Source organism: Ascaphus truei, chromosome 8 (genome assembly GCF_040206685.1).
Source record: "Ascaphus truei isolate aAscTru1 chromosome 8, aAscTru1.hap1, whole genome shotgun sequence".
Taxonomy (NCBI): Eukaryota; Metazoa; Chordata; class Amphibia; order Anura; family Ascaphidae; genus Ascaphus; species Ascaphus truei.
The window spans coordinates 99,632,738-99,648,456 of record NC_134490.1 but is presented as its reverse complement, the minus strand read 5'-3'; the positions used below and the strand labels follow the sequence as shown (position 1 = coordinate 99,648,456).

Genomic DNA, 15,719 nt, shown 5'->3' with positions numbered 1-15,719 from the left:
CAAGGAGAGGGCTACAGAACATGTTAAACATACCACAATATATACACAAATGGGTACTCACCCCCCCACGATCACTGCTGCCTTGCTCCTGGATGTCAATGCCCCCATCGTGACGTCAGGGCGCCAGCGCGACGCAGCGTGATGACGTCATGCACCACCAGGGGAGGAGGAGACAGCCTCCCCAATGCCTGTAACAGGCTAAGATGGCTGTCCTGCAGGAAGCTGGAAACTCAGGGAGCCGCCCCCTCACTGGCAGCAGAGGCTCCCCTGGTGATGTCATCACGCCCTCACGGGGGAGGAGGGGGGGCGGGCCTCAGGCATCAGACCTGCCCTGGAGTGGAAAAAAGACAGCCTGATGCCCAAGGAGGACTGAATGATCGTGCTGGGGTAAGAGCCCTTACATAAACAATCAAGTGTAATGTGACTACAGTTTTATTAAATAAAATAATCAAATAAAGTGTACAAACTAATAGTATAACCACAGTGTCATCTAATGCAGTGTATAAAAAATGGTGGAGGCTGTATTTATGCTAGCAGCATTACATATAGAATTAGAACCTGAAAGGATACATGATACATATAGATAAATGCATATACAGCAATCCTTAGAGGAGCATAATGTACATAATGGGTCGCAGGGGTCCACGGCGAGACGCACAGAGCCTTACAGAGTCCTTCTGCTACCTCCTGTTGAGAAAGCATTTGAAATTTTGTTGTTCATTAAGACCCCTGCCATTACTTGTCTGCAGTGTGTGGATCCAATAAGCCTCACGCCTCAGTAAAAGGGTTTCTCTATCAGGGTATCCTTGTCTTGGTGCTATGTGTTCAATCCCCATCACTCTGAGGGATGACACATTGTGTCTGTGTTCAACACAGTGCTGTACCAGTACAGTAGGGTCCGTACCCTTACGTATCACACTTTTGTGTTCAATGTATCTCACTTTAAGCATGCGTGTAGTCTTGCCTACATAGACAAGACCACACGGGCACCTGATAATATACACCACAAATGTAGATCTACATGTAATACGATTATGAATAGTGATTTTTTTACCACTATGTGGATGACAAAATACGTCCCCGGTAGTAAGACTGTTACACACTGAACAATTCATACACCGGAAGTTACCCTGTTTACCGCCTTCTAGGAAGTGGGGCGTATGGTAGTGGTCCTTGTTGTCAGCATGTATCAAGTTGTCTGACAAGTTTCTCCCTCTCCTATAAGCGATCAAGGGGGGTGTCTGACAACTAGCTGCTAACACCTCATCATTCTGCAGCAGGTGCCAATGTTTCCGGATAGTAAATCTGACAAAATTACTGGCCCTATTGTATGTGGTGGAAAATACAATGCGTTTCTCATCCTTAGTCGCCCTATTAGGAATCACCTCTCTGTTAAGGGCTGCATCAAGCACTGCCGGGGTATATCCCCTTTTAGTGAACCTTTCACGAAGGTCATCCATGGCCGGTGCTAGTTTGTCCTGTCGACTAGTGATCCTAGAAACCCTCACTTTTTGTGAGAAAGGAAGGGCATTGATGAGGGATGGGGGGTGGTGACTGTCAGCACGTAACAGGGCATTTCTGTCAGTATCTTTCCTGTAAAGGTCTGTGTGGAACTCACCATTTTCTTGGGAAATCAGGACGTCTAGAAAGGATAATTGCTTAGAGCTCCAGACATTAGTAAGCTGTACAGGAGAAGGGAGATTGTGTAAATAATCAAAAAATGACAATAACTGGTCCTCAGTACCTGTCCACACAAAGAACAGATCGTCAATATATCTATAATACCCAATTATGTATTTATAGTATATTGATGCATATATGTACTTCTCCTCAAAATCTACCATAAATAGGTTGGCATATGCGGGCGCCATGTTGCTGCCCATCGCAGTTCCCTTAATTTGCAAAAAATGCTCCTTTTCAAATTTAAAATAGTTTTTATGAAGAATGAAGTGTAATAGGAGCAAAATATATTCAGTGGGGACTGTCGCCTGGTAATGGGCAGATAAAGCAGTTTTTACTATATTTAAGCCATCCTCATGAGGTATAATAGTATACAAGCTGGAAACGTCCATACTGACCATTATATGGTCAGTACCATTGCGTGGAATATCTTTGAGTTTGGTTAAAAAGTCAAAGGTATCCTTTACGTATGACCGTGCTTTTTGTGCTATGGGGTTGAGGAATGTGTCAACATATATGGCTAATGGCTGTTTAAGTGAATGTATAGCTGCTATTATTGGTAGCCCTGGAGGTAATTGGAGATTTTTATGTATTTTCGGGAGGGTGTAAAACAGTGGGCATTTGGGATGTTCTATTGTAAGAAATTCTGCTTCAGTCTCAGATATCCAGCGGTTATTAAGGCCAAGCTGGATAATCTCCTTTATCTCCCTCGCATACGTCGGAGTGGGATCTCTATCCAATTTGATGTAACAATCAATTGAGCTCAGTTGTCTTTTAATTTCTGTTTTATATGCTATGTAGTCTTGTATGACAAGGGCGCCACCTTTATCTGCCCTTTTAATGATAATATCACTATTACTGGACAGTTTTTTAAGGGCGTTCTTTTCCCTAAGTGTCATATTGTGTGTGATTTTATGCCTATTGGTAGCATATTTAGCAATGTCTGCCTTAACTAATCGCATATAGGTGCTCACTGATTGATTTTTGAAAGGAGGTATGAATGTGGATTTTAATTTACATACTTTGGTACCTTTCTGATCGGCTGAATTAACTGTCCCTGACGGTTCGATAGGCAGTGCCAAATTATCTGTCCCTGGTGGCTCTGTAGGCGGCATCGTTTCTGTTGTCCTGTGGGAAAAAAAGGATTTCAGGTTAAGTAAACGTTCAAACTTAAATAAGTCAACTTCTAGCCCAAAATCATCAAAGTTCAAGGTGGGTACATAGGAGGGGCCACGTGCCAGTACAGACATTTCATCTGCACTTAGTATATGCTGTGAAAGATTAATGACCAGGGTATCCATACTCATTGGCGCGTTTGTGATCGGAGGTAAGGAGATTTTCCTTTTCTTCCCCCGTCTGGTTTTCTTGCCCCCTTTTCCGCAGTCTGTCCTAAAAAAGGAGTCCGCGGTGCTTCCCTCTGTTGTTCAGTGGAGGAGTGGGCTTCGGAATCACTGGTGTTGGCGTCTGTGTTTGTCGGGGGGGTCTGTCCCTTCCTGGGTTTGCGTTGCTTGCGATCCTGCTTTAGCCACGGGTAGACCCTTACGTCATTATAATCCTGCACCACTTTCTTGAATTTCAATTTTTTGAAATGGATCAGGTCACTCTTTATTTTCTCCAATTTGGTCTTTAAAGTGTCCAGAGATTGTATAATGTCAGTACTGGAACTCGCCTGCTCAATCAGGATTTCCACCTTCAGTATATCCCTTCTGGTGTTATTAAGTTGTTCCCCCACCTCCTCAATCACCAAGATGATAAGGTCTAATGAGGCCTTATTAAGTACCTGGCACCACCTTTCACAGAAAGCCGTGTTTTCTGCCCCTATAGTTGGCCTATTTTTTATCCGAAATCCTCTGGGAATCAGCTTCTGCTTGTAATACTCAGATAGTGTGCTGCCGTGTGCAAAAAGCTCAATCTCTCTCCTTTTAAGGCGTTCCAATTCCTGCAGATGGTCCTGCGGCCGGTCTGGCCCAAATGCTTCCTCTGGAGTGGATTTAAAAAGTATTCTGTTAATTTCTTGTTCAGTAAGCACCAGTGTATCAGCCCTTTGCATCAGGCCTAGTGAGAGATTACATAGACTCTCCATTGATACAAAGGCGCGTATGAAAGGGTAATCAGGCTGCTACCTGTAAGCAGTGTTGAATCAAAAGCTGCAGCAGACAACAGTTCTCACCACATAATAAAACAGTCCTCACACAGACAGATCCTGACACAGGACTGAGGAGGTTAATTCTAGTGCAGGCTGCCTTAATTCTTAAGAATCCACCACCGATTGCCGAATCCCTTTTCAGTCAGGAGTTCTGTTTTCCTTAATTACAGGTGCGCCGACGAGTATTCTAAAACTTGCCTTAGAAAATCTGGGGCTATCACCAACAAGACCCAGGTACATGCTGGGTACATACTGGAACATTTCAGTGACATTTCTGCAGAGACTAATGGCCCATCGGATTAACAAAGCAGGGGTCCCTGGCAGTCCCATTCAGTTTGAACGGGACTGCCAGGGACCCCCTCTGTTAATTCGATGGGCCATTAGTCTGTCTGCAGAAATGTCACTGAAATGTTGCAGCATGTACCCAGCATGTACCTGGGTCTTATTGGTGATTGCCCCAGATTTGTTTTAGAATACTCGTCAGCACTACAGTAGGTGCACCTGCACCTAGCTTCTCAAGAGGAGTCTAACCTCCTGCATGCTGAAAAGCACACATAATGCACCTCTCTCTGACTTACACAGACAGTTACTCTATACCATATCCCCCTCCCCAGCGTAACATTGTCCTGTGGAGCGGCCCGTGCGCCATTACTTTCTGGGAATCACTTTAGTTTTTTTCACATACTGTATGTACAGTATGGGCAATTTTTTTGCCAGCAGTGAATATATATATTTGTTTTTCATTCTCATCAGAGATTGAATCTTTATAGTGGCTGCTTTCATGGCAAGGAATCTACTTCAGACCACGTGGGCACGGTAGTATGGATTTATATTGCGTTACTCCATCATAACTTGTTTTTTGTTTTCTGCGTTTTGTGAAACGCAGACTGTTGTGCTGCAGCAGCATTGCAGATACGTTTATAGACATGCACAGCTTGCTTGCTTATGATAGTAGAGAAGGAGAAAAACTGGAAGAGCACTACTGTAGGTATCAAAAAAGTAGAAAGGAGGGTGCGTATCCCATAAAAAGATTATTTATTGGTCATGGAAAAACAGGGCAATGGAGAGCCCTACCAACGTTTCACGCTTCACAGAGCGCTTTCTCAAGGGTCTTTATCATTACGCAGTTCATTTATCCTACTGTTGGAGTCTTTAGCATTACGCTGTCACATGGTCTGCTTGGTTATGATGTAGGTACGCGCTGCATGGAGGTTAGAGGCTGATCATCAGCATCATCTTCATCATCAGTCTGTCCTGCCTCAGTGGTCGGATGCTGGACACTGTCCCTCTCTCCCTGTCCACTACTAATGCTACCCTCCCCCACCTGCACTAGTAGCATGGGACATGCCAGCACGGGACGTACCTGCACGAGCCACACTCCCCCACACACGCCCCCACACACACACACCTCCACACACACACCTCCCCCACTCCCATGTCCACTCCACCTCTCCATGTCACTCAGTCACTCACAAGAAACAAATATCCAAAAAAATTACACACTAACAAAGTACTTGCACACTAACAAGACAATGTTTTTTTTTTAAATAGAAGAACAAAAGACAACTCAGTAATCAGCAACAAATCACTCACAAATCTCTCCTCCTACCACCAAGTCCAGTCTATCTCACCCTCACTCCCAATAGCACTGACACACAATGAATAAAAGGGCCGCTTTATATAGGGTGTGTAATAATTTTTCGCGCAAACGTTTGATTATAATTTCTCACATGTGCTTCCCTCATTTAATCAGTTCAGCATTTCAGCACTTAAATCCTACAGTACCATTTCTAGGATGTAAAAAAAAAACATGTAGAAAGTAATTAACAATGATATTATAGTGAAGGGGTTCACTCCTTCCCCTACTCTCCCACAGATACCCCCAGGAAACTAAGGGGACATACACGAAACTCAGGGGACACTATTGTAAGACCTTACTTGCTTTAGCGCAGGGGTCTCCAAACTCAGTCCTCAAGAGCCGCACACAGGCCGGCTTTTATGGATATCCCTGTTTCAGCACAGGTGGCTGAATCAGTGGCTCCATAACGGGGCCTGTATCTCATGAAGTAGGGGGTCCCCGAGGCTGAAACTAATGCTGTGCAGCTCAGGAGACCCCCTGCACATGTAGAATATTATTATAATGTATATTTATGCTTCAGGATCGCCTGTAAGAGCCGTGCATGGAGACGCAGCGTCACCATGCAGTTCTTACAGGCTTTTTTCCCTGTCACCTATCGTGCTTTACAAGTTTAAGCGCGATTGCAGGGGGGGGGGAGGGGGAAAGCAGCTCGCGCGATCTGGCATATTTTTGCTCGTCCGGAACAAAAGCGCCCTGAACATGTTAGTGAATCCCGCCTTTGACTTCACTTTTTTTTGGCCAATCAAAAATTTCCAATCGGGTGCAAAAACGCGGAGCTTAGTGCATAGCCAGATATGAGTTTATTTTTAAGCTATTTGGCTGTATCTGTGTTGCTTCATAGAAGCCTATGTTTATCCAGTACCCTCGCGGGGGAGGGATTTGTCATTTTATTTAATTGGTGTGTATTGTACAATTATTATTTTTGTCCATTGTATCCTTTATACTGTGTTTGGTTATTATATGTGTTACCACTTGACCATATATTTGTGATTTTTATTACCGATCCCTGGTGGGCTGTGTGTGCATTCTTTTCTCTTGACAGTTATTACTGGTTACAATTAAATACAAATTTGGATCTGAAAATCATTACAGATAGAGAAGTTGGTGGGGTTCTCGAAAAGCAGATTTTAAAGATTGTTTTATTCTGAGCCCGCTAGCAAGAACTACATAATAAACGCCCTCAACCACATTTTTTATAAAAACTGTTTCATGACCATGCCTGCCAGCCAGCCTTCAAAAAATGGAGAATTATAACGACTGTCCATCCATTACTGTTGTACCCCTATTTATGACCTCAAATTACCTGCCCCTCTTATTTTTCTGTTTAGCATTATATGATTGTTATTTTTATAGTACATGTCCACTTTCAATGATTTTCTGTGAGCAATTTGGCATCTGTGTCACTGATATTTTAGCATCAGAAGTCTCAGGCTTCAATGGAGTCTCACTAATGTAAATCAGTATTTTTCAATTAAAATAAAATGTTCTGACCTCAAACCCCTAAGTCTCACTGACCGTAACCCTAGAACATTGACATGTCTATGTAGCCATGTGTAAAATTGGTGTACAGATCTCTCTCATGCTGGCAGTAATCCTAGTAAGAAGGCAGGGTTGCCGGTACCTATCATGGAGGTTTGCCCTCAAACCCTGGTGAAGTGTCATATGTAGCAAAGGAAGTGACAGCATGCTTTGTGTCCACTGTTAGTGACACAGAGGTGGGTCTTTTCTGGAGGTTATATATTGCACAACACTGCCTAAAGTTAGTTCAGTTCTAGAAGAAGTGAGTTCAAGCTCATCCTAAGAGTCTGCTGCAGTACAGTCTGACTGTCAAGGGCAAGCTGATTACACACTGTGTTCAGGCTCTGGCACAGCAGGTGGTCTCCCTGAGGGGAGAGGTGGACAGCCAACCTAATTAAGGGAGAGGAGGAACCTTCTGCATGGAGTACCTCTACGAAATGTGCGGCTAAGTGTTGGCCGCTGTGATGGGCAGTCTGCCAGAAGAGATGTCATTAAAGATGCCCTGGTTCAAAATACTCTTCCTGTGTGAGTTTGGAGTTATTCCCCAGGAAGATGCACCAAGGAGTTCCCCGTCAGATACTCCTCCCTGCCGCTGTAGGGATCCTGATGGGGTGGAGGCGCTGTACCGAATGTGAGTAGGACTCAGAACACTACCTCAGACGCCTGTCATGGTGATATCCCCACTAACACAGAGCGGGAGACTCAGGAGTCCTGTAAGCCAGCAGGTGCACCACAATACACATACATGTAATTGGGAGCAGATTACAACCACATGGGCCAATATGAGATTGGGTGGGGGTCTGACCGTTTCATTTTTGGAGGCGCTACTTAGATACCTATCAACAGGACAGGCTTTTGTTAGGCACACTGGGAAACAGGAGAGTGTATGCTGCCAGTCAGTGCTGTGGATGGGACAGGACCTAGGGGTAGTCAGGAAAGGTCCGGGACGACTCGCAAAGCACACCCTAGGGCCTTGAAGGGAGAAAAGTGGGTCTGGAGACAGGGCTATAGCTGTTCAGGTCACCTTGAGGCAGCTAGTCGTGGGATGCCATGCTCATGGGAATAGCCTGGTTAACGCGGGTCAGGAATTCCAGAGAGGACCTGCGCTAGAGGTAGCCAAGAGAGGTTGATGCCCTAGTACTGCATGGGAGAAGCCAGAGTACTCTAGCCAGTAGCCAGAACACTTACCACAGAGCACATACTGGAGGAAGGCAGATACAGCATACAGAGAGAGAGAGTGAGCCTAGCCTGAGGTAGGAGTGGAGAACCTCTTGTGGCGCTAAGGCAAGGGGTGCCCTGTGGCAAGAGGTTCTCCACTCCTACATCATTCTTGGTTGTGAGATAACCAGAGAAACTTTTTGGGCAGCTGTAGGACTCTTTTTTGGACTCCAAATCACAGGTTATTTCACGGTTATATTTAAGTTGTCACACGAGCGCTATTGTACACTCATATGTACTACCTCAGGCTAGTGAAATAATGAGTCAAACATACATTAGATACATGTAGGTGGTGCACTGGCATTCTTTATTGCATTGAAATGGCGGCTGCCCAGCAGAGAGGAGCACCATGTGCGATAGCAATTATCAAGTAAAGATGGCGACCACAAGTAGTGAAGTTCCGCGCAGTGCGGAGAGTCTAAGATGGTGGCCAGAGCCTAATGGAGAGAGCGCACGTGGTGTGTGTACCACAGAAGAACAGACTACCGAAGTGACTTTAGCTAGTTTGCTATGGAGTGGCGCTAAAGCAGTGGCTGCGCCGTTTTTGTCCTGCCTAGGATCCCGGGGTGCTACCCTGGAGGAGAGTGTTGAGGACATTGCTATTATGTGCGGGGTGGATGGAGAACCTGATTGCCAGGCGGTAATCACCATACGAGTATCTACCTCAGTTGCTAATGTGAATGGCCGTGCAATCCAAGCTGGCGGTTCCCGCTTCCCTGGGAAACCGCGTGGTCCGAGTGAAGAGAACTTTGCAAATCATGCTATTGCAAGGAGTTGGCCGGGAGAGGCGTGAAAAGAGAGCCCCATCCTGCTGGGGCAAGTGGAGCAAAGCTGTGGCCACGCCCTCCTGGAGTGTGACATGCTCAGAGCCAATCCTAGGTCATCAAGAGAACCTGTGGGACCCTCCCTTAATATCTACCAGGGGGAGGGGTCCCTGTATCTGCCAATTGCGAACCGAGTTGGCTGAGGGAGGAGCTAAAGGTGCGACCCCTGCCCTTCAGTTGCGAGGAGCTGGTGAACAGGAGAGACTACTGTGTCGAGTATCTCCCTTAACCAATAAAACCATGAGTGCAACGGACATTGCGTTACACCCCTATTCGTTGCCAGGAGGCTTCCTGGTGGTAAAGGCGGGTGACAAAGAAACTTTGCGGTGCCTGTGCATGCAATGCAGGTTGCCCGGCGGAGAAGCCAGCACCACAGCAAGATGCCCCCAGTGTGGCATACATTACCTATGGGCGGTGGAGTCCTTTGTGCCTGGGCACGCCGCAGAGGGGGGAGGAAAGACAGCCAAGCTGATGGCTGGAGCCTCGCCCAAAGTCAAGACCGAGAAAGCTGATCCCGGAGAATAGGGATCCCTGTTAATGATAGCACCGGAGAGAAAAGAAATCGGGGCCTGCAACCGCAGCGAGAACCCGGAACCTCGCTGTCTGTCCCCTGCGGAAGTACCACTACCAGCGTCGGAGTCTGCCTCATTGGACGAGGAGCAAGCAAGCCCAACATCGGTGGTGATGCGCCTACCGGCGGACCACTACAGCGGTGCTGGGAAGGAGTTGGCACTTACCGTGATGTCCACAGGTACATCAGGAGTGTTTTCTGGGGGAGAACCGGAGTAAGGAGAAATGGCCGTAGCAGTGAGAGAGCAGCCTGTAGAGCGGGAAACCAGATGGTGGGCTCCTATGTTTGAGGGTGTGAGGCCTGGTTGGACCGTACGCGGTTCATACGAATAAGGAGTGATATAATTGATCACTGGTGGGATATAGGTGAGTACTCCGATGAGGAATGCCTAGAGGCGTTAAGGAAGCGGTGGTATGATATTCAAAAGGGCCTTGTCACTCCCAGAGGGTCTTCTATATTATATGACGTGTCCTGAAGAACCATTGTCGTGGGTACTGCCAGGAAGGGCAGGCAATAAAAAGCTTATCCGCACCAGCAGGGCTGAGAGGGCAATAGTTGCCAGATACAAACGGTCTCATGGTCTGGAATATCCATATGTGCCTGAACCTCTCATGCAGGAGATAGAGGATAACAAGGATGACTGGCTGAGGGAGACTATTGAGGACTATATCATGGATAAGTCTGAGCATGCAGCCAATAAGACTGAGGTAAGGATTTGCTATTTGATGAGGGTATGGAGTGCTGGGCACAACATTTTCATGCATAAGATGGAGTACCGGCCAGAGAATGGGCCACCCAGATCGTATAGTATCACTGTGAAAGATGCTAATGGAAGGGAGGTGCAGAAACCTGACCCTAGGCATTATTACTAGATTAATTCTCCTATGGAGTGATTCTATGTGCTGCTGTAATCAAATTGGCTATGTAATTATGTTGATGCAGAGAGAAAAAAAAATGTGTTTTGTAATAATGTATTCCTATGCTATGTATCTTGTTTATGTGTTGCAGTGCTACCTGAAGGAAGGTTCCGCAAATTTAGATCCCAGCCGGGAATGTTGGGTTTCACCAGGGGGAGATTGGTAGCCATGTGTAAAATTGGTGTACAGATCTCTCTCATGCTGGCAGTAATCCTGGTAAGAAGGCAGGGTTGCCAGTACCTATCATGGAGGTTTGCCCCCAAACCCTGGTGACGTGTCATATGTAGCAAAGGAAGTGACAGCATGCTTTGTGTCCACTGTTAGTGACACAGAGGTGGGTCTTTTCTGGAGGTTATATATTGCACAGAACTGCCTAAAGTTAGTTCAGTTCTAGAAGAAGTGAGTTCAAGCTCATCCTAAGAGTCTGCTGCAGTACAGTCTGACTGTCAAGGGCAAGCTGATTACACACTGTGTTCAGGGCTCTGGCACAGCAGGTGGTCTCCCTGAGGGGAGAGGTGGACAGCCAACCTAATTAAGGGAGAGGAGGAACCTTCTGCATGGAGTACCTCTACGAAATGCTAAGTGTCGGCCGCTGTGATGGGCAGTCTGCCAGAAGAGATGTCATTAAAGATGCCCTGGTTCAAAATACTCTTCCTGTGTGAGTCTGGAGTTATTCCCCAGGAAGATGCACCAAGGACTTCCCCATCAGATACTCCTCCCTGCCGCTGTAGGGGTGGAGGCGCTGTACCGAATGTGAGAAGGACTCAGAACACTACCTCAGACGCCTATCATGGTGATAGCCCCACTAACACCCAGCGGGAGACTCAGGAGTCCTGTAAGCCAGCAGGTGCACCACAATACACATACATGTAATTGGGAGCAGATTACACCCACGGGGGCCAATATGAGATTGGGTGGGGGTCTGACCGTTACATCTATTATTGGGAACTGTTACTGCTACCCCCCAACATTCCTTCTTTCCGTTAGACTTTTAATTGGGTAATAGTTCTATAGAATGTTAGAGATACAGCTATAGTAACAGAGACTAATATCTAATATGAATTTTAATATGATAAAATCCCAGAATAAGGCTGGTTTAGAGAGTTTATAGACATTTGTTTTTGGTTTACTAGGAATCTTCATTTAAATAAGGCCGGTTTGTTGGTTTTGGTATGTGAGTGGGGATTGAATCTAATGCTGCAATTTGAAGGGAGGGGAGTGTAATGTAAATCAATGGCTACTTTATTTAACACACTATCCCTTCCTTTCTCACGTGCTGTAATCTGTTTGCTTTCCAGGATGGGTGGCAATGTTATTCTATTCCTGGCTATCATTGTGGAGCATGGAAAAGGAGGTGGGAGCTGTAGGACCTGCAGACGTTGGTAAATACAACAAGGACTACTGAAAACCCTTTTGATAATTTGTTTACTTTATATAGTGAATCAGAAATATGTATAATTTGTAAGATACTGCATAGCAACTACAGTATTTATTAAAATCCATTAATTCAAAATCCAGTAATTCATTGATTTACAGCATATACAAAAATATGTTGCTGTCACCATTTATGTTTACAATTTTTTATTTGAAGCGGTAATACGCCCCTAATATCCCCTTGAATTCTTTTGGTTACTGTAAGAGATGTGTGCAGAGGTATATTTAATGGAGACCGTTTGGGGTGAAATTAACATATGTCTTTATTGAGCCTGTTCCTTTCAACAATGCACAGCAAACAAAAATATACAAAATAGACAAACACCTATCCCTGTGTAAGGGCTTATTTACTTCCCCTGGCCCCTCTCTTACAAGACTGGGAGGATACACCCCTATCCAGCCTATCACCTCAAAGTCTCAGCGGTACCTTAAAGCAGGTGGCCCTTCAGGTCAGTGGTGTCCAGCTGTCTTGGTGTGTTTGATGGTCCAGTCTCTGGCAGGTTCCTGGGTCCTCTCCGTCCAGGAAAAGAGGTCTTGTCCCCTTGTGTCTTGCTGGCAATATACTGTACAGTCCTCCTGTATATTCAAGACCTTCCCCTCATGTCAGCACTGTTGTGTGCCGAGGAAAATTTCTCTAGGTCTGTTTTAGCAGGAGTTTTAAACCTCTCAGAGTCCTAGTTAGCCAGGTGGGTTCTGGTTAATTTCCTGTCTGCACTTAACCAGCTCCCTGCTTGATTTAGAGTCATTTTCTTCAACAGGGATAAGTCCCTGTAACAGCGTCTAAAAGACCAAATGACACATTATCCCAAAGGAAATAATAGTTTATTGCCTAATATTGATAACACAACAAAATAATGTATCAAAGTTAGTATTTCCACTTAAAAGAAAAAATGGCTAAGATATAAAAACAAATTCAAGTTAAATATTGAATATATTTAAAATGAGCTTACTCTCCTGGGTCTTAAAAACATTGTTGGGGAACGGCAACCTCACTTTAGCTACTTCCCATTTAGGCTCAAGATTAGGCTCTGTGCAGCAGCGGATTTTCAGATCCGGTACCCCTAGGCAGCGAATCCTGCCTCGTCCGTGCTGGTTTCGCCTCCTCCATGCTGCCGCCCTCCATCATCTTTGAAATTGCAGTGTCAAATGACGCTGCGGATATCACCAACAAGATGTCACATGGCGTCTCATTGTCATGGCAACGCAATGTAATTTTGCCGTATTGCCATAGCAACTAGTCACCATTTGTCACTGCAGAAAGAAGACAGAGGCAGTTAGAAGGCGGAGGCAGCAGCAGGTAAGGAAATCACTATCAGGCCCTATAGGCCAGAGAGCGTGGCATCTGTGTATGGGGTGGAACATTTTTGCTGCCCACAATTTTTGCTGCCTGGACCTAATGGGAAATCCGCCACTGGCTCTGTGGCAGAGGAAGAATAGAAAGTGGTGATATACTGTACGGTATGTATTGCGGACGGGGCTGCCGACAGCTTTCTCGGGCCCAGCACTAGAGTTATAACATGACCTCTTTCTCTTACACATCTTTTAGCTCCCTCAGCCCCCTCTTTTCCCCAAACTCTTTTCACACTTCCCCTCCCCCCATATATTTTTGAAGTGAAACTTCTTTAGTGGCACCTCTGATGGGATAAAACTGGATAGATGGGGGGGCGAAATGTGAAACGGAAGTGACGTCACGTAATGGACGCCGCTCCGCTCACACGTCCCCTGTCACATGTGGCCACATAATCGCCGCCGCACCCCTCACCCTCCCACACACCCCACACCCAGTTGCTCACATATGCGGCGGCGATGGGGGGAAGGGGGGAGCTTGAGCGCGCCGCCGGGGGGTGGGGAAGGGGGGAGCTTGAGCACGCCGCCGGGTTGTGGGGAAGGGGGAGAATGAGCGCGCCGCCGGGTTGTGGGGAAGGGGGGAGCTTGAGCGCGCCGCCGGGTTGTGGGGAAGGGGGTAGCTTGAGCGCGCCACCAGGGGGGTGGGGAAGGGGGGAGCTTGAGCGCGCCGCCGGGTTGTGGGGAAGGGGGGAGCTTGAGCGCATCGCCGGGGGGTGGGGAAGGGGGGAGCTTGAGAGCACCGCCGGGGGGGTGGGGGGGAGCTTGAGTGCGCCGCCGGGTTGTGGGGAAGGGGGGAGCTTGAGCGCGCCGCCGGGTTGTGGGGAAGGGGGGAGCTTGAACGCGCCGCCGGGGAGGTGGGGAAGGGGGAGATTGAGCGCGCCGCCGGGATGTGGGGAAGGGGGAGATTGAGCGCGCCGCCGGGATGTGGGGAAGGGGGGAGCATGAGCGTGTCGTCGGGGGGTGGGGAAGGGGGGAGCTTGAGCGCACCGCCGGGGGGTGGGGGGGGGGTATCTGCTCAGAAGACTCAGACTGAGCCCCCCAGGTCCGCAGCTCCGCCGGGGGTGGGGGGAGTCAGAAGAGAGGGGGCAGGACACAGACAGACGGTGTGTACACACAGAGAGATACACATATACTGACAGACACACACACACTGACATACACACATTGACTGACACATACACACACTGATTGACACACACACACTGACTGACACACACACACACTTACTCTGACGCACACACACACACTGACTGATACACACACACACTTACTCTGATGCACGCACACACTGACGCACGCACACACTCTGACGTACGCACGCACACACACTGACGCACGCACACACACTCTGACGCACGCACACACACTCTGACGCACGCACGCGCACACTCTGACACGCACACACTCTGACACACACTGACGCACGCACGCACACCCCAGTGATGTACCGAACACCGCCCCTGAGTGATGTGCCTATTCCTTCCCCCCCCCCCTGTGAGCTCTCCCCACCCGCTCAACATTCATGATGCTGGTACTGCTGCCAATAAACACATACACACACACACTGACGCACGCACTTTGATGCACGCGCACGCACACTGACTGTCACACACACGCACACTGACTGACACACATAAGCACGCACAATGACTGACTGACACACATACTCACTGACTGACACACATACACACACTGACTGACACACATACACACACTGACTGACACAAAAACACACTGACTGACACACATAAACACACTGACTGACACACATACACACACTGACTGACACACATACACACACTGACCGACACAGGGAGACATTCACACAACACAGAGAGAGAGAGACATACACTGACACACACACACACACACATTGACTAACACACATGCACACACGGACACACAAGCACACACTGACTGACACACATACACACACTGACCGACACACATACACACACTGACCAGCACAGATACATACACTGACTGACACACACACAAACAAACACACATATATACTCTTTGACTGACACACATACATACTCACTGACTGAGACATACACTAACTGACACATGTGTGCCGAGCACGCTAGTTATAAGTCAATTTCTGTGACAAAAGTCAAAGAAGTTTCACTTACTATGCACGTGCACAGCACACACAGCTTTTTTTTTCTCCAGCCTCTCCCTTTTCCCCCCTCTTTCACTCAACCCACCTTACACACGTCACTCACAGTCCCTCCCTCCCCTCTCTCTCCCCACTTCCTTCTTACTCCCTCCTCCAACGCCCAACCATCTACTCTATTTCCAACCCCTCTCACCACTCCTCCACTCTAACCCCCCTTCTCTCTCTCACTCCCATGTTACAATACAGTGTATATAGCAATAAGATTATACATTACATGTTACAATTTACTCTAGTTCTAAAATG

General features: G+C 47.2%; 1 long non-coding RNA gene across 3 annotated transcripts; it reads right to left on the bottom strand.

The window, feature by feature from the left end:
• Window positions 1-363: 363 nt before the first annotated feature.
• On the bottom strand, window positions 364-3,098 carry LOC142500995 (uncharacterized). 3 transcript variants are annotated; one of them, XR_012803397.1, is made up of 4 exons: window positions 2,984-3,098; window positions 2,703-2,808; window positions 1,619-1,682; window positions 364-687 (listed from the first exon to the last, which is right to left on the bottom strand). It is a non-coding gene; the product is annotated as an uncharacterized LOC142500995 (long non-coding RNA). The 3 variants fall into 3 exon arrangements; XR_012803396.1 differs by lacking the exon at window positions 2,984-3,098 and having other exon boundaries at window positions 368-687; window positions 2,703-2,957; XR_012803398.1 differs by lacking the exon at window positions 2,984-3,098 and having other exon boundaries at window positions 369-687; window positions 2,711-2,957.
• Between the last annotated feature and the right edge of the window lie 12,621 nt (window positions 3,099-15,719).